At 42.5% G+C, this 19,036-nt stretch overlaps 1 protein-coding gene across 3 annotated transcripts in view; it reads right to left on the reverse strand.

Annotated features, from left to right (window-relative positions):
• PTPRR (protein tyrosine phosphatase receptor type R) overlaps positions 1–19,036 on the reverse strand; it is a 393,781-nt gene that overhangs the window by 130,323 nt on the left and 244,422 nt on the right. The window lies entirely within an intron of this gene.

A 19,036-nucleotide genomic window follows, 5' to 3' on the forward strand; every position in this document is an offset into this window, starting at 1 on the left:
ATACAGAGTTATACCAAGTGAATGTAGGGTTCAATGGAAAATATTTGGTCTCTGGCTAAAAGGCTTATGGACACATTTAGCTTGTACTTTAACCCCTTAGTGATGGAGCTAATTTTGACCTTAATAACCAGGCCAAAGTTTTGACATTTAATCAGTGTCCCTTTAGGTGGTAATAAGTTTGGAACGCTTGAGCGGATACCACTCGCTTTGAAAACGTTTTTTTCATGACTTATTGTACTTCATGTTAGTGGTAAATTTTGATCAAAATGATTTGTCTATATTTATGAAAATATTGATAATTAATATTACTATTATTACTATACATTTTATAGCGCCATTTATTCCATGGCGCTTTACATGTGAATATGGGGCAATGTAGACAAATACATTAAACATGAGCAAAAACAAGGCAAATAGGTACATAAGGAGAGAGGACCCTGCCTGCGAGGGCTCACAGTCTGCAGGTGATGATAAGGGTACAATAGGAGAGGGTAGAGCTGGTTATGCGGCTGTGCAGTAGGTTGAGGATCACTGCAGGCTGTAGGCTTGTCGAAAGAGGTGAGTCTTTAGGTTCTTTTTGAAGGTTTCTATGGTAGGCGAGAATCTGATGTGTTGGGGTAGAGAGTTCCAGAGTATGGGGGAAGCACGGGAGAAGTCTTGTAGGGTTGTAGGAAGAAGAGATGAGAGGGGAGTAGAGAAGGAGGTCTTGAGAGGATCAGAGGTTGCTTGTAGGTAGGTACCGGGAGACCATGTCACAGATGTATGAAGGAGATAGGTTGTGGATGGCTTTGTATGTCATTGTGAGGGTTTTTAACTGGAGTCTCTAGGTGATAGGAAGTCAGTGAAGGGCTTGGCATATGGGAGAGGCTGGGGAATAGTGGGGAGACAGGTAGATTAGTTGGGCAGCAGAGTGTACGATGGATTGGAGTGGTGCCAGAGGGGAGTCCAGAGAGTAGGATGTTGCAGTAGTCAAGGCGGGAGATGATAAGGGCATGCACTAGTGTTTTTGTGGTGTTGAGGTCAAGGAATGCGCGGATCCAGGAAAAATGTTTGAGTGTGAGGCGGCAGGAGGAGGCAAGGGCTTGGATATGTGGCTTGAAAGAGAGGGCAGAGTCGAGGATCACCCCGAGGCACTGGGCGTGTGGGTCTTGGGAATGTGAGCAGCCGTTGACATTGATGGATAGGTCTGGTGGAGGGGTAGAGTGAGATGGGGGAAAGATGATGAATTCTGTTTTGTCCATGTTCAGTTTTAGAAGACAAGCAGAAAAGATGATGAAATAGCAGGCAGACAGTGCGGGATTTTGGTAAGTAAGGAGGTGAGGTCAGGTCCGGATAGGTAGATCTGCGTGTCATCGGCGTAGATATGGTACTGCATACCGTGGGATTCTATGAGCTGTCCAAAGCCGAAGGTGTAGATGGAGAAGAGTAGGGGTCCTAGAACAGAGCCTTGAGGAACACCGACTGACAAGGGGCGAAGTGAGGATGTGGTGTGGGGGAGGGAGTCACTGAATGTTCGGTCTGTCAGATATGACGAGATCCAGGATAGGGCCAAGTCTGTGATGCCGAGAGATGAGAGGATCTGTAGCAGAAGGGAGTGGTCCACGGTGTCGAAGGCAGAAGACAGGTCCAGGAGAAGGAGGACAGAGTAGTGTCGCTTGCTCTTGGCAGTTAGTAGGTCATTGGTCACTTTAGTTAGGGCAGTTTCAGTTGAATGATGGGGCCGGAAGCCAGATTGTAACCGATCAAAGAGGGAGCAGGAAGAGAGGTGGGAGGACAGTTCAAGATGGACGTGTTGCTCCAGTAATTTGGAGGCATAAGGGAGAAAGGATATTGGGCGATAGCTATATCCTTAAAATCAAATAGTTACACCACACAAAATAATTAATAAATAACATTTCCCATATGTCTACCTTACATTTGCTTCATTTTTTAAACATAATTTTTTTGTTAAGAAGTTAGAAGGATTCAAATTTGATCAGCAATTTCTCATGTTTCCAACAAAATTTACAAAACCACTATTTTAGGGACCACATCATTTTGGAAGTGACTCTGGGGGGCCCATATGACAGAAAATACCCAAAAGTGACACTAATGTAAAAACTGCACCCCTCAAAACCACATTCAAGAAGTTTATTATCCCTTCAGGTCCTTCACAGAAAATAATGAAATGTGGAAGGAAAAAATGAACATTTAAATTTTTTTCACAAACATTTTACTTTCACAAGGTAACAGGAAAAAATAAACCTGAAAATGTGTTCTGCGATTTCTCCTGAGTACGCCGATACCCTATATGTGGGGGAGAACTACTATTTGGGCCACGCTAGGGCTCGGAACGGAAGCAGCACCATTTGACTTTTTTAACACAAAAATGGCAGGAATTGAGAGTGGACACTATGTCATATTTGGAAATCCCCTGATGTGCCTAAACAGTGGAAACCCCCCACAAGTGACCCCATTTTTTAATCTAGACCCATCAAGGAATGTATCTAGATGTGTGGTGAGAACTTTGTGAGATGAGCAACCAAAGGTGCATCACAGATGTTTATAACTTTAAACACTGTGAAAATGAAAAAATAAATTTTTCCTGCGAAAATGTTGATTTTGACCCAAATTTTTCATTTCCACAAGGGTCACGGAGCAAAATTGACCAAACTATTTGTCGTGAAATTTCTTCTGAGTACACTGATGCTCCATATGTGGTCAAAAACTACTTTGAGGCACAGTGCAAAGTTCAGAAGGGAAGAAGCGCCATATTGGAGCTCAGATTTTGCTGAAATGGTTTGAGGGTGCCATGTCACATTGGTAGAGCCCATGAAGTGCCAGAAAAGCAGGAACCCCTCAGAAGTGACGTAATTTTAGAAACTACACCCCCAATGAATTCACCTAGGGGCACAGTGAGCATGTTAACTGTTATGTTTGGCTGGTGGTTAGGAGCACTAGAAATGACCAGATGAACAAACTAGCAATACAGGACGAGCTCTGGGAAGTGGGAGCTCTGCTGAACGCAACCCCTAATCCTATCACAACAACTAGAAATAGCCGTGGAGCGTTCCTGACTCTGCCTAGACGCCTCTTCACAGCCTAAGAGCTAACTCCCCCTAAAGATAGAAAATACAGCCCACCTTACCTCAGAGAAATTCCCCAAAGAAATAGGCAGCCCCCACATATATTGACTGTGAGTTAAGATGGAAGTCACAAACACAGGAATGAAACAGACTTCAGCACAGGAGGCCAGACTAACTAAACAGACAGAGGATAGAAAAGGTATCTTTGCGGTCAGCATAAAAAACTAACAAAAAACCACGCAGAGTGTGCAAAAGAAACCACCGCACCGACTCACGGCGCGGTGGTGCCACTCTGCATCCCAGAGCTTCCAGCAAACAAGATTAAATCATAATAGCAAGCTGGACAAAAACACAATGGTAACAAATAAGCTAGCAGGGACTTAGCTTTTGCTGAAATAGACAGATCATCTGAAAGATCCAAGAGAACTGAACCAGTACTAGGACATTGACAGCTGGCATCAAGTAAAGATCTGAGTGGAGTTAAATAGAGCAGCCAGCCAAGGCCTGAACGAGATCAGCTGGAGAAGGAATCTCAGAACCAGCAGCTCCACTCACAGCCACCAGAGGGAGTCCATGAACAGAACTCACCAAAGTACCATTCATAACCACAGGAAGGAGCTCGAGAACAGAATTCACAACAGTACCCCCCCCCCTTGAGGAGGGGTCACCGAACCCTCACCAGAGCCTCCAGGCCACTCCGGACGAGCCAAATGAAAGGCACGAACAAGATCGGCAGCATGAACATCAGAGGCAACTACCCAGGAATTATCCTCCTGACCATAACCTTTCCACTTGACTAGGTACTGAAGTTTCCGTCTCGAAATACGAGAATCCAAAATCTTCTCCACCACGTACTCCAACTCCCCCTCAACCAACACCGGGGCAGGAGGATCAATGGAGGGAACCATAGGAGCCACATATCTCTGCAACAACGACCTATGGAACACATTATGGATGGCGAAAGAAGCTGGAAGGTCCAAACGAAATGACACAGGATTAATTATTTCAGAAATCTTATAAGGACCAATGAAACGAGGCTTAAACTTAGGAGACGAAACCTTCATAGGAACAAAACGAGACGACAACCAAACCAAATCCCCAACACGAAGTCGGGGACCAACACAGCGACGGCGGTTAGCGAAACGTTGAGCCTTCTCCTGGGACAATGTCAAATTGTCCACTACGTGAGTCCAAATTTGCTGCAACCTGTCCACCACGGAATCCACACCGGGACAGTCCGAAGGCTCAACCTGCCCTGAAGAAAAACGAGGGTGGAAACCAGAATTACAGAAAAAAGGCGAAACCAAAGTGGCCGAGCTGACCCGATTATTAAGGGCGAACTCAGCCAAAGGCAAGAAGGACACCCAATTGTCCTGATCAGCAGAAACAAAGCATCTCAGATATGTTTCCAAAGTCTGATTGGTTCGTTCGGTTTGGCCATTTGTCTGAGGTTGGAAAGCTGAAGAAAAAGACAAATCAATGCCCATCTTAGCACAAAAGGACCGCCAAAATCTTGAAACAAACTGGAAACCTCTGTCCGACACGATGTTCTCCGGAATGCCATGTAAACGAACCACATGCTGGAAAAACAATGGAACCAAATCAGAGGAGGAAGGCAATTTAGGCAAAGGTACCAAATGGACCATCTTAGAGAAGCGATCACAAACCACCCAGATAACTGACATCCTCTGAGAGACAGGGAGATCCGAAATAAAATCCATGGAAATATGCGTCCAGGGCCTTTTCGGGACAGGCAAGGGCAAAAGCAACCCACTGGCACGAGAACAGCAGGGCTTAGCCCGAGCACAAGTCCCACAGGACTGCACAAAAGAACGCACATCTCGTGACAAGGAAGGCCACCAAAAGGATCTAGCCACCAAATCTCTGGTACCAAAGATTCCAGGATGACCAGCCAACACCGAACAATAAACCTCAGATATTCTCTACTAGTCCATCTATCAGGGACAAACAGCTTCTCTGCTGGGCAACGGTCAGGTCTATCAGCCTGAAACTCCTGCAGCACCCGCCGCAAATCAGGGGAAATGGCAGACAAAATTACCCCCTCTTTGAGAATACCAGCCGGCTCAGAAACTCCCGGAGAATCAGGCACAAAACTCCTTGAAAGGGCATCAGCCTTCACATTCTTAGAACCCGGAAGGTACGAAACCACAAAATTGAAGCGGGAGAAAAACAGCGACCATCGAGCCTGTCTAGGATTCAACCGCTTGGCAGACTCGAGATAAGTAAGATTCTTGTGATCCGTCAAGACCACCACGCGATGTTTGGCTCCTTCAAGCCAATGTCGCCACTCCTCAAACGCCCACTTCATAGCCAACAACTCTCGGTTACCCACATCATAATTGCGCTCAGCAGGCGAAAACTTTCTAGAAAAGAAAGCACATGGTTTCATCACAGAGCCATCAGAACCTCTTTGAGACAAAACAGCCCCTGCTCCAATCTCAGAAGCATCCACCTCGACCTGAAACGGGAGCGAAACATCTGGCTGACACAACACAGGGGCAGAAGAAAAACGACGCTTCAGCTCCTGAAAAGCCTCAACGGCCGCAGAGGACCAATTGACCACATCAGCACCTTTCTTGGTCAAATCAGTCAATGGTTTAACAACACTAGAAAAATTAGCGATGAAGCGATGGTAAAAATTAGCAAAGCCCAGAAATTTCTGAAGGCTCTTCACAGAAGTAGGCTGAGTCCAATCATAAATGGCCTGAACTTTAACAGGGTCCATCTCGATAGTAGAAGGGGAAAAAATGAAGCCCAAAAATGAAACCTTCTGAACTCCAAAGAGACATTTAGACCCCTTCACAAACAAGGAATGAGCACGAAGGACCTGGAACACCATTCTGACCTGCTTCACATGAGACTCCCAATCGTCCGAAAAGACCAAAATATCATCCAAATATACAATCATGAATCTATCCAGGTACTTTCGGAAGATGTCATGCATAAAGGACTGAAACACAGATGGAGCATTAGAAAGCCCGAATGGCATCACCAAGTACTCAAAATGGCCCTCGGGCGTATTAAATGCTGTTTTCCATTCATCGCCCTGTTTAATACGCACAAGGTTATACGCTCCTCGAAGATCTATCTTGGTGAACCAGCTAGCCCCCTTAATCCGAGCAAACAAATCAGACAGTAGCGGCAAAGGGTACTGAAATTTGACGGTGATTTTATTAAGAAGGCGGTAATCTATACAAGGTCTCAGAGAACCATCCTTCTTGGCCACAAAAAAGAACCCTGCTCCCAACGGCGACGACGACGGGCGAATATGCCCTTTCTCCAAGGACTCCTTTATATAACTCCGCAGTACAGCATGTTCTGGCACAGATAAATTGAACAGTCGGCCCTTTGGAAACTTACTACCAGGAATCAAATTAATAGCACAATCGCAATCCCTATGAGGAGGTAGGGCACTGGATTTGGGCTCATCAAATACATCCCGGTAATCTGACAAAAACTCAGGGACTTCAGAAGGATGGGAAGATGAAATAGACAACAATGGGACATCCCCATGTACCCCTTGACAACCCCAACTGGATACAGACATTGATTTCCAATCCAATACAGGATTATGGACCTGTAGCCATGGCAAACCCAAAACGACCACATCATGCAGATTATGCAACACCAAAAAGCGAATATCCTCCTGATGTGCAGGAGCCATGCACATGGTCAAGTACTGAGGCTTAATCTTGGCCAAAGCTGTAGCATCAATTCCTCTCAATGGAATAGGATACTGCAAGGGTTCCAAGAGAAAACCACAGCACCTGGCAAACTCCAAGTCCATCAAATTCAGGGCAGCGCCTGAATCCACAAACGCCATAACAGAATAGGATGACAAAGAGCAAATCAGAGTAACGGACAAAATAAATTTTGGCTGTACAGTACCAATGGTGGCAGACCTAGCGAACCGTTTAGTGCGCTTAGGACAATCAGAGATAGCATGAGTGGAGTCACCACAGTAAAAACACAGCCCATTCTGACGTCTGTATTCTTGCTGTTCAGCTCTGGTCAAGGTCCTATCACATTGCATAGGCTCAAGCTTCTGCTCAGAAAACACCGCCAAATGGTGCACATTTTTGCGCTCACGTAAGCGTCGATCGATCTGAATGGCCAAGGACATAGACTCATTCAGACCAGCAGGCGTGGGGAATCCCACCATAACATCCTTAAGGGCTTCAGAAAGACCCTTTCTGAAAATTGCCGCCAGGGCACACTCATTCCATTGAGTAAGCACAGACCACTTTCTGAACTTCTGACAATATACCTCCGCTTCATCCTGACCCTGACACAAAGCCAGCAAAATTTTCTCTGCCTGATCCACTGAATCTGGTTCATCATAAAGCAATCCAAGCGCCAGAAAAAACACATCTACATTACGCAATGCAGGATCTCCTGGCGCAAGGGAAAATGCCCAGTCTTGAGGGTCGCCACGTAGCAAAGAAATAATGATTCTTACTTGCTGAATGGGGTCACCAGAGGAGCAGGGTTTCAAAGCAAAAAACAGTCTACAATTATTTTTGAAATTCAGGAACTTAGATCTATCCCCAGAAAACAAATCAGGAATTGGAATTCTGGGTTCTAACATCGCGTTCTGAACTACATAATCTTGAATGCTTTGTACCCTTGCAGTGAGTTGATCCACACAAGAGGACAGACCTTGAATGTCCATATCTACACCTGTGTCCTGAACCACCCAGAGGTTAAGGGGAAAAGAAATACAAAACACACTGCAGAGAAAAAAAAATGGTCTCAGAACTTCTCTTATCCCTCTATTGAGATGCATTAACACTTTGTTGGCCAGCTGTACTGTTATGTTTGGCTGGTGGTTAGGAGCACTAGAAATGACCAGATGAACAAACTAGCAATACGGGACGAGCTCTGGGAAGTGGGAGCTCTGCTGACCGCAACCTCTAATCCTATCACAACAACTAGAATTAGCCGTGGAGCGTTCCTGACTCTGCCTAGACGCCTCTTCACAGCCTAAGAGCTAACTCCCCCTAAAGATAGAAAATACAGCCCACCTTGCCTTAGAGAAATTCCCCAAAGAAATAGGCAGCCCCCACATATATTGACTGTGAGTTAAGATGGAAGTCACAAACACAGGAATGAAACAGACTTCAGCACAGGAGGCCAGACTAACTAAACAGACAGAGGATAGAAAAGGTATCTTTGCGGTCAGCATAAAAAACTAACAAAAAACCACGCAGAGTGTGCAAAAGAAACCACCGCACCGACTCACGGCGCGGTGGTGCCACTCTGCATCCCAGAGCTTCCAGCAAACAAGATTAAATCATAATAGCAAGCTGGACAAAAACACAATGGTAACAAATAAGCTAGCAGGGACTTAGCTTTTGCTGAAATAGACAGATCATCTGAAAGATCCAAGAGAACTGAACCAGTACTAGGACATTGACAGCTGGCATCAAGTAAAGATCTGAGTGGAGTTAAATAGAGCAGCCAGCCAAGGCCTGAACGAGATCAGCTGGAGAAGGAATCTCAGAACCAGCAGCTCCACTCACAGCCACCAGAGGGAGTCCATGAACAGAACTCACCGAAGTACCATTCATAACCACAGGAGGGAGCTCAAGAACAGAATTCACAACAGTTAACACCACATGTGCCTCACAGAAATTTATACCATTTGGCAGTGAAGAAAGAATAATTACATTTTTGCCACTAAAATGTTGTTTTAGCCCCCCAAAATTAATCTCTCAGTCTGTTGTGAAATTTCTCCTGAGTACCCCAATACCCTACATGTAATCTGGAACTACAGTACTCTTGAAGCACAGTGCAAAATTCAGAAGGGAAGCAGCATCATAATTTAGTTCAGATTTTACTTTTACGGTTTGTGGTCACCATGGCCCACTGGGAGAGTGGACTTTGAGGGACCTATGTATTGTAAACTTCCCAAAAGTGATACTATTATAAAAACCGAACTCCTCATATACTTTAAAACTGTTGTCTGGAAATTTTGTAACTCTTCAGTGGCTACACAGGAATTAATGCAAATAAAAAAATATATTTTTACCGCTAAAATCTTGCTTTAGCCCCAAATTTATCACTTTTGCAAGCGGTAACACCAAAAAGTGACCTCACAGTTTGTTACCCACTTTCTTACTAGTGCAGCGATACCCCCACATGTAACCAAAAGTTCTGTTTGGACAAATGGCAAGGCTCAGAGCAGAAGGAGCAATATTTGAATTTTGGAACAGAAATTTGGCTGAAAGATATGATGGGCACCATGTCGTATTCGTAGGGCCCCTATGGTGCGGTGACTAAACAGTAGAAGCCTCCTACAAGTGACCTCATTTTGGAAACTACATCTCCTAAAAGATTTTATCCATGGGTATAGTGAACAGTTTCAACCCATAGGTATGACATTAGGTCGTCATATTGAAAAAGTTCATTTTTTTCACTAAAATCTTGCTTGAGCCCCAAATTTTTGACTTTTGCAAGAGGTAACACCAAAAAGTGGACCCCACAGTTTGTTACTCATTTTATGAGCGTGGTGATGCTCCACATGTAGTAAAAAAGTTCTGTTTGGACAAACAGCAGGGCTAGGAAAGGAAAGAGCGATGTTAGAATTTTGAAACACAAATTGGCTGAAATAGGAGTCAATAGGAAAAATACTTGCTGTTGCCTTTTGTCACTTGACGTTGTCATGCACATGATAGGGCGACAAACACCCGGTGTCCGGGGGCCAAACCCGAACAGTAACATGGACTTCCTGGTGAAGTCTGTGTTCGGTGTCTGTGCCTGAAAAGTAGGTGTTTTCGGTACGGACACCGAACTTTACTGCTTGGGTTCGCTCATCTCTATTTGTGATCCCCTCACAATTTTCCACATTTCTACCTTAATTTGATCCAACACTACATCAGGTTTTCATGCAAACCCTAAAAGTACATAAACTGAACCAACTCCAACAAATGAGTGAAAAATATTAGATTTTGGGCCAGATTCAGTAAAACTTTCACAGCTGAATTCTGGTGTAAAAGCTTTGAAAAGTCGCAAAATTTAGGTGCGATTCGGAGCTGAGACAACTTCAGTTGTATTCATGCCATGAAAATGGGCTGGGCTGTGGTAGGATGGTGGCTTGCTGAAGCAGGGGATGATGTAGGATTTGTGACAAAATTATTATACACCTTGCTATTGAAGTGATCTTTGCTGGTTGATAACTTTTGGGAAAGCTAATAATGGTCTTTAATTTCCTCCATTTGTATATAATCTATCTAATTGTACATTGGTGAACACAAACTGTTTTGAGTTTGTGTCATAATTTTTTCCAGCCTGATAAGCATTAACAACTTTTCTTTTGAGGTCTTCCGAATTTTTTTTGTTCGTGCAATGATACACTTCCATAAACATGTGTTGTGAAGATGATACTTAGATTACATCCTGTACTATAAATATAACACTCACTTCTGATTGTCATCCCATTGATTGAAACACCAGACACTAGTTTTAACTTCAAATCATCTGCTAATCTTAAAGTTTCACATACTTTTACCAAGAAATTACAAAGTTTATTATTGACTCATTTGTTTGATTTGGTTCTGCTTCTGATGTAGTTTTAGGTACAATCAATGCAGAAATATGGAAAATTCTGAAGCGTTCACAAACTTTCAAGCACCAGTGTACATGTGGTACTTTTCCATCCCAGAATTCATGGTACTTTAGGTCTACATAAATATTGCTCACATTCTAAATATGTAATTTTACTGCCCAGCATTATCAAAGGAAATCTGTCAGTAGGATAAACCCTCCAGAGTTGGCATATGCTTCCATTACTTGTTTTAATGAAAGGGGGCATTACTATTGTGAGACATGTAACTTACACAGTACAGTAGAACTGAACTTTGTCTCCTAACAACCACATTTGCTGCAGTTCTCACAGCTCTACTGTATTGTAACAATATTACAACACTGCTTGTGATATGGAAGCTGAAGTACAGAGAGGAACCTGCAGATGTGTCAGGTATAATCATACACAGCTCTGCAGTGTGATCAGAGAGCAGCCATTACTGCTTACTCACACTGGTAACATTCATTTATAATAGCCTTTAGTGGCAGATTCTCCTGCAAATCAGTGACAGACCCCTAGTCACATATAAGAAAACGTGGATTTTTCTTTAATAAGACATTGGATCACAGATATCAATCTATTATTTTATTCAGCTTCCTATGGCCTGCATGCCTATACAGGCAGCTTAAGAGGGTTAATTCTACTGACATATTCCTTTTAATATGGGACTGTATTATAAATGTGCTACTGTTTAATACTGATGTGAAGTGAGCTGATTTTCAAAGAACTCTAAAAAGTATTTACTCTGCTTAAAGGAGTGAAAGCAAAAAATGTTTTTATTGTAGGTACACTTCAACTGTGAGAGACAGAATCTAAAAATAAAAACCAGAAAATCACATTGTATGATTTTTAAATAATCAAATTGCTTTTTATTGCATGATATAAGTATTTGATCACTTACCAACCAGCAAGAATTCTGGCTCTCAGAGACCTGTTAGTTTGTCTTTAAGAAGCCCTCCTACTCTGCACTCATTACTTGTATTAATTTCACCTCCTGCTTGAACTCATTACCTGTATAAAGACACCTATCCACACAATCAATCATGCTCCAACCTCTCCACCATGGCCAAAACCAAAGAACTATCTAAGGACACTAGGGACAAATTTGGAGACCTGAGCAAGGCTGGGATGGGCGACAGGACACTAGTCAATCAGCTTTGTGAGAAGGCAAAAACTGCTGGCACAATTATTAGAAAATGAAAGAAATACAAGATGACTGCAAATTTCCCTCGTGGGGTAAGGATGATTCTGAGAAAAGTCAGGAATCAGCCCAGAACTACATGGGAGGACCTGGTCAATGAGCTGGGGAGAGGATGACCACAGTCTCAAACATTACCATTAGTAACACACTATGTCGTCAGGACACGCAAGTCCCCCTGCTCACGCCCATTAGATGTTCGCCAATAACTATTTGGATGATCCAGAGGGGGCATGGGAGAAGTTCTTGTGGTCAGATGAGAAAAAAATATAACTTTTTGGTATCAACTCCACTTGCCGTGTTTGGAGAAAGAAGAAGGATGAGTACAACCACAAGAACACCATCCCAAATGTGAAGCATGGTGGTGCAAACATCATACTTTGGGAGTGCTTTTCTGAAAAGAGGACAGAACAACTGCACCGTATTGAAAGGAGCATGGATGGGGACATGTATCATGAGATTGTGGCCAACAACCTCCTTCCCTCAAAGAATTGATGATGGGTCATGGCAGGGTCTTCCAGCATGAAAATGACCCGAAACACACAGCTAGAGCAACTAAAGAGTGGCTCCGTAAGAAGCATTTCAGAGTCCTGGAGTGGCCTAGCCTGTCTGACCTGAACCCAATAGAAAATCTTTGGAAGGAGCTGTAACTCAATGTTTCTCATTGACAGCCCAAAAACCTGAAAGATCTGGAAAAAATCTGTATGGAAGAGTGGGCCAAAATCACTGCTACAGTATGTGCAAACTTGACCAAGAACTACAGGAAATGTCTGACCTCTGTAATTGCAAACAAAGGTTTCCATACCAAACATTAAGTTCTGTTTTTCTACTGTATCAAATACTTATTTTATTAAACAAAATGCTAATTAATTATGCAAAAATCATACAATGTAATTTTTTGGATTTTCACAGCTGAAGTGTACCTACGATACAAATTACAGACCTCTCCATTCTTTGTAGGTGGTGTAGTGCAGCGGTGTCCTCACTGTGCAGTGTGCAGTGAAGAGGCAGTGACACAGGAGAGTTTAAAGTGTCACTAAACACAGGTTTAATGTCCAAAATTTGCAAACAAAAAAATTGTATCCTCTGGATTACAGCCGGGAAACAAGACAGTAAGCAAATGCGGCTGTTGCTGAGGGCGACTGGATCACTGCATAATGTTGCAGGGTGCGAGGAGTTCGCTCTGCTTGGTGCTGTGTTCCATCACACAGGCTGAGCTTTTGCAGAGCCATCTGCTCTGCACCTTGCAGACTCCACACTGACACACCCAAACCCTTTACTGCAGTTTTTAACTGGAATCTGTGACCATGGGCCACATGGAAAACCCGGGCCGGGGGAGGAAATGGACCGCCCCACTACCTTCCTGTAGTCCGTTTCAAAATTAAAAGCCATGGCAGGTTTTTTAAATCTGGCTTGTACAAATAGCTTGTCCAAGACCAACACTCACTTTTATACTGCATTGAAATCACAGATATGCCTGTGACTGCTATGCACTCCCATGGCCTCAATATGCTTCATTGGGAATCCTGGAGGACACATAGCGACCCTCGCATGAGACCCCGATCACTGCCTCACACCCCCCCCTCTGTTCAAACTTGTGGAGTTGAACATGGGGTTCTCTCTATTTGATTTATTGTATGGCAGGCACCCAGGGGACTGCTGGACATAGCCAATGAGACGTGTCATCGAGCATGTGGCAAGCATGCAGGACCGGATTGCGGCAGTAAGCCCATAGTAAAGAGCATCTGATGGATGCCCAGGCCATTCAGAGTTGTGTGTGTGATAAAAGAACCACGGTCAGGACCTTTAAAGAAGGAGACCGGGTGTTGGTACTAGTGCCCACCACAGAGAGTAAGCTCATGGCCGAGTGACAGGGGCCATATGAGATACAGGGGAAGGTGGGAGAGGTAAATTATAGAGTTTACCAGCCCAGGAAAAGAAAACCTGAACAACTGTAATCACGTCAACTTGTTGAAAGCGTGGAAAGACCACGAATGTCTGATCGCATAGGCGACCCCAGTTGTACCAATTTTTACTTCTAACGAGGCCGAGTTAGAGGTAAAAATAGTAGACACTCTCTCGAAACAGCAGCGTCAAGAGGTTTGGAAATTAGTCCAAGAGAATGTAGACTTATTCTCGGAATTACTCGGTTGTACCTATGTCATCCAGCATGATATTGTCACGGAGCCTCATGTAAGGGTATGATAGGCCACAGCAAATATAAGTGATGAGACAAAACATAATGCACAGAGGATAGTCACTGATGGAAATGCCTGACCTGGAGATTTCAGAATTATTTCCCATTTGCATCACACTGATAAAAATGATCTTCTAAGTATATAACAGTTTTTGCTGCTGATAAACCATTATTGTGATAGGTATAGAAATATTATTTGCCTTTCATTATAATCTCTTCCCCATCTAAATAACCGGGTTGTTAACACTTGGATTAAAGTAAATTTAACCGTAATCTTACAAGGTTTTCTTATAGAAATATGTTATTGTTTTTTACTTTACTATTCTATCACTTTTCATATTCCACTTTCACTATTACAATATTACAACACAGGTGTGTCACAATTACATAGCGTTTGTAGTAGGTGTGTGTGTCAACAGGTGTGTAACAATCTGAAAAATGTTTGGAGCCAAGTAAACAGAATAAAGTCCATGTGTCAGATACTTTTTGTACTTTTTTTCTCTCTTTTGTAACAGAAATCAATAAATCAGATCCCTTTTGTGCAGGTTTACCCTAAATTGTTATTGTACCATATTTTTTGGACTATAAGACGCACCGGACCATAAGATGCACCTAGGTTTTAGAGGAGAAAAATAGAAAAAAATTGAAGCAAAAAAAGTGATCAATTCTATAAGAATATCTCCTATCCTGGTATATATGGTCTCCTCATCCCCATCCTGATGTGCATGGCTCCCTCATCCCTATCCTGGTATACATGGTCCTCTCATCCCTATCCTGGTATGCATGGCTCCCTCATACCCATCCTGGTATACATGGTCTCCTCATCCCCATCCTGATGTGCATGGCCCCCTCATTCCTATCCTGGTATGCATGGCCCCCTCATTCCTATCCTAGTATGAATGGCCCCCCATCCTCGTTCTGGTATGCATGGCCCCCTCATCCCTATGCTGGTATGCATGCTCCCCCTCATCCCTATTCTGGTATACTTGACCCCCTCATCCCTATCCTGGTGTATATGGCCCTCTCATCCCTATCCTGATATGCATGGTCCCCTCGTCCCCATTCTGGTATGCATGGTCTCCTCATCCCCATTCTGGAATGCATGGCCCCCTCATCCCTATCCTGGTATGCATAGCCACATCCCCATTTCTGGTCTGCATGGCCCCCTTCCCAACCCAGGTCTGCATGGCCCCATCTCTATCCTGGTTTACATGGCCCCCATAATAAAAACATTGAAAAAAACACAAAACATTCTACTTACCTTCCCTGCGCTCCCTCTGACTAGCTGAGTCCTTCTAAGCTCTATGCATAAATAGGAGGTCAATTTTGCCTGTATGAGTCATGAGTCATTGCAAAATTCCCTGGTGTAGGGGGGGATGGAAAGGAGAGAACAGCTGGGTCAGGTGTTGAAGAAAAGAATGATAAATGTAGAGAAAAGAAAAAAGAGACTTACTGTTTCTACATAAGATAACAATTATCTGGGTAGAAAGGCAAAATGAGCAATTGTAATTACACAGTGCTATATAATATGATGATTAAAATATATTAAGAGGATTCAATATATTAAGAGAATAAAAACACTGATGGAAGTGTTTCTATAATAGGCAACAAGTGACCACTTGATGGCATAAGGATCTAAGTGACTTTAACAAGAGCCAAATTTCTCTTGCTAGATGGATCCAAGCAACTCCAAAATGTAAGGTCTTTTCGACTGGTGTGGCTATAGGGTTCAGGTTCCCAATTTTTTGGGGGGTGAAGGCTAGTTCATTTGGTCTTAACTCCCAAAAGAGCTACTGCAGCATAAATTGCTTATTTACCTAACGTTAGGACTCTTTCCAGTCTTGGGAAAATTAAATAATTTAACAGAATAAGTATAAAAATTCAATTTCTGGAAAGATTTGTTTGAACGGATAAAACAATGTCTAAATATCCTCCAGTAACATCTGATTGGCTGAATTTGATTAAAAAGATCAAATGCTTGCAAAATTATTGTAAATAAAGAAAATCAGAGCAGGATAAATTTATATGCTGCACTGTGCAAAAATTTAAGGCTGGTGTGGAAAAAATACTGTAAAGATTAAAAATAATTTCAAATTTAGAAATGTTAATAGTTTTTTTTATAAAAAAAAATAATCTGCAGAGTGAAAAAACAAGAGAGAAATATGAATCAAATCAATATTTGGTGTGACCACCTTTTGCCTTCAAAACAGCATCAATTCTTCTAGGTGCACTTACACACAGTTCTTGGCAGATACTTACCCATGATGGAATGCCATCAGGGAAGCATCTGATTAGCTCCAAATTTATTCAGCAGGAGGCCTACGATCCCCAAACATACAGCCAATGTCATTAACAACTATCTTCAGCATAAAGAAGAACATGGAATCCTGGAAGTGATGATATGGCCCCCACAGAGCCTTGATCTCTGGGATTACATGAAGAGACAGAGGGATTTGCTGAAACCTACATCCACAGAAGGTCTGTGGTTAGTTTTCCAAAATTTTTCAAACAACCTCCCTGCTGAGTTTCTTCAAAAATTGTGTTGAAGTGTACCTAGAATTGATGATTTGATGTTGTTCTGAAGGCAATATATGTTCATATCAAATATTCATTTTATTTAGACTTATCTTTTGTTCATTTACTTTGTATTTTATTGCATTTTTTCCACAGCTGCCTAAAACTTTTACTCAGTATTGTATATATATTTATTTCCTTCTCCACCCTCCTTTTTACTCAGAAGGGATTTGGTGGGGGACGGTTTTGAACAGTGGGTGGGTGATGGGTTTAATCAGGGAAACATACCTTCAATATTATTTTCATTTAATTTCTCATTTTTGTAGTATTGTGTGAGATTTTTATCAGATTCAATATGTATTCATAAATATAAGTAGATAAGTAATATTTTTATGTAAGAGTATAATAAAGATTTCTGAAAAATCAACAAAAATGCTGGTTAGGATAGAGAAGAGGATACTCACCCAGTGCCTCTCAGCTTGCTACAGCCCTGCACTTTGATTGACCGATCACTCCGCACAGATCTACTGAAGAGTAAGCTGTCAATCAAAGCACTGAGCATGAAAAAACAATTCTTCATATGTGGAGGGTGAGCTCCCAACTAACCAACAGATCCCTCAAAAATGGAAGCAATAGAACCCGAATAATTACATATAATCTTTATTCAAGGCTAGACAAACACTTAAAAAAACATTAAAAAGGAGTGTGGACCAGAATGTCCCCATTTCTTCAAAAGGTGTTGACTCACATATGTTGCACAGATATCAATATAATGCTATACCGCCATAAGATAAAAAATATATATGATCACCTATTTAATCTTGATAATGTGTGTGGAACTAAGCCCTACATACAGCTACCATGGTGTTTATATAAATGCCACTAGAACTAGAAGAGAATTTTTATTGTGCAAGCATTTTTCTCTGAATCAGAAGACATGTCACAGAAAAATATAAATATCTAGTCTTAAATTATGTGGGCCAAAGTCCTACAAAGGGATGAAATATGCTAAATATATGAACATCTCAGAAAGTTTAAAGTGCAAAGTAGCATAAGTGCAAAAATGGCATATACGGTAGGTATAAGATCATACAAATAACATTTCTCCATTACTAATCCGTGAGCTTGATGTTAGCGGCCATAAAACAGCTGACATCAACACCACAAATATTAACCCTACTTGCCACCGCCACAGGGTAAGTGGTAAGAGTCGGGCAAAGCGACAGTTTTACTTTTCTGGGGCAGCTATGGGCTGCTATTTTTAGTCTGGGGGGGCAATATTCATGGCCCCTTACCAGCCTGAGAATATCAACCCCAGCTGTCTGCTTTAGCTTGGCTGGTTGTCAAAAATGGGGGGACCCCATGCCATTGTTTTTAATTATTTATTGATTTGATAGCCAGCCATGATAAAGCTGACAGATGAGAGTTGCAGCTCCCAGCTGTCACTTTTGACTGGCTGGTTATCAAAAATACAGGGGAACCCATGCCGGTTTTTTTTACATTATTTATTTATTTAGCATGCAGGAGCAGGCATAAGACTCCTTTCAGCCACTCCCGCTCTCGCTGTTATTAGTGGCAGCAGGCATAGGCTCATGGGAACAGTAGTCCCATCAGCCAACACCAGTGACCGGAGGTAAACTTTATACCTCTGCACTGTCATTTGACAGCATGGGAACCGCGGCTGTCTGACTAGCAGCAATGATTTTACCACTGATCAGAACCAGTATTTGCCACGCTGTCATGCAAACACTGGATGTTCGGGCTCACCATTCAAGTGAACGGGGTCCAGGTACTGTTCTGGCACCCAAACACAAACTTTTTTTAAATGTTCGGCTGAACCTGCCCATCTCTACCCTACACCTCACAACAGTGCATAATGGCCCCCACTAGCCCTTCAAACACTATAATGGCCCCCACACAGCCCTCCTCATAGTATGATGGATCCCACACAAACCTTCATACTGTATAATTGTTTGTATACAGTATAATGGACCCCACATAGCCCTTCAAATATTATATTGGCCCCATAAACCCTTCCATATAGTATAAATCACCCTCCATAATTCTCCATATAGTATAATGCACTCCCCATGGTCATCCATACAATATAATGCACTACCCATGGTCCTCCATACAATATAATGCACCCCCCATGGTCCTTTATACATTATAATTAACCCCCATGGTCTTCCATACAATATAATGAACCCCCATGGTCCTCCATGCAATATAATGCTCTTCCCATGGTCCGGCATAAAATATAATGCACTCCTCATGGTCCTCCATATAATATAATGCACTCCTCATAGTCCTCCATACAATATAATGCACCCACCCTCCATAGTCCTCTATACAATATAATGCACCCCCATTGTCCTCCATACAATATAATGCACCCCCATGGTCCGCTACACAACATACTGCACTCCCCATGGTCCTCCATACAATATAATGAA

This window comes from Ranitomeya variabilis, chromosome 5 (assembly GCF_051348905.1).
Source record: "Ranitomeya variabilis isolate aRanVar5 chromosome 5, aRanVar5.hap1, whole genome shotgun sequence".
NCBI classification, from domain to species: domain Eukaryota; kingdom Metazoa; phylum Chordata; class Amphibia; order Anura; family Dendrobatidae; genus Ranitomeya; species Ranitomeya variabilis.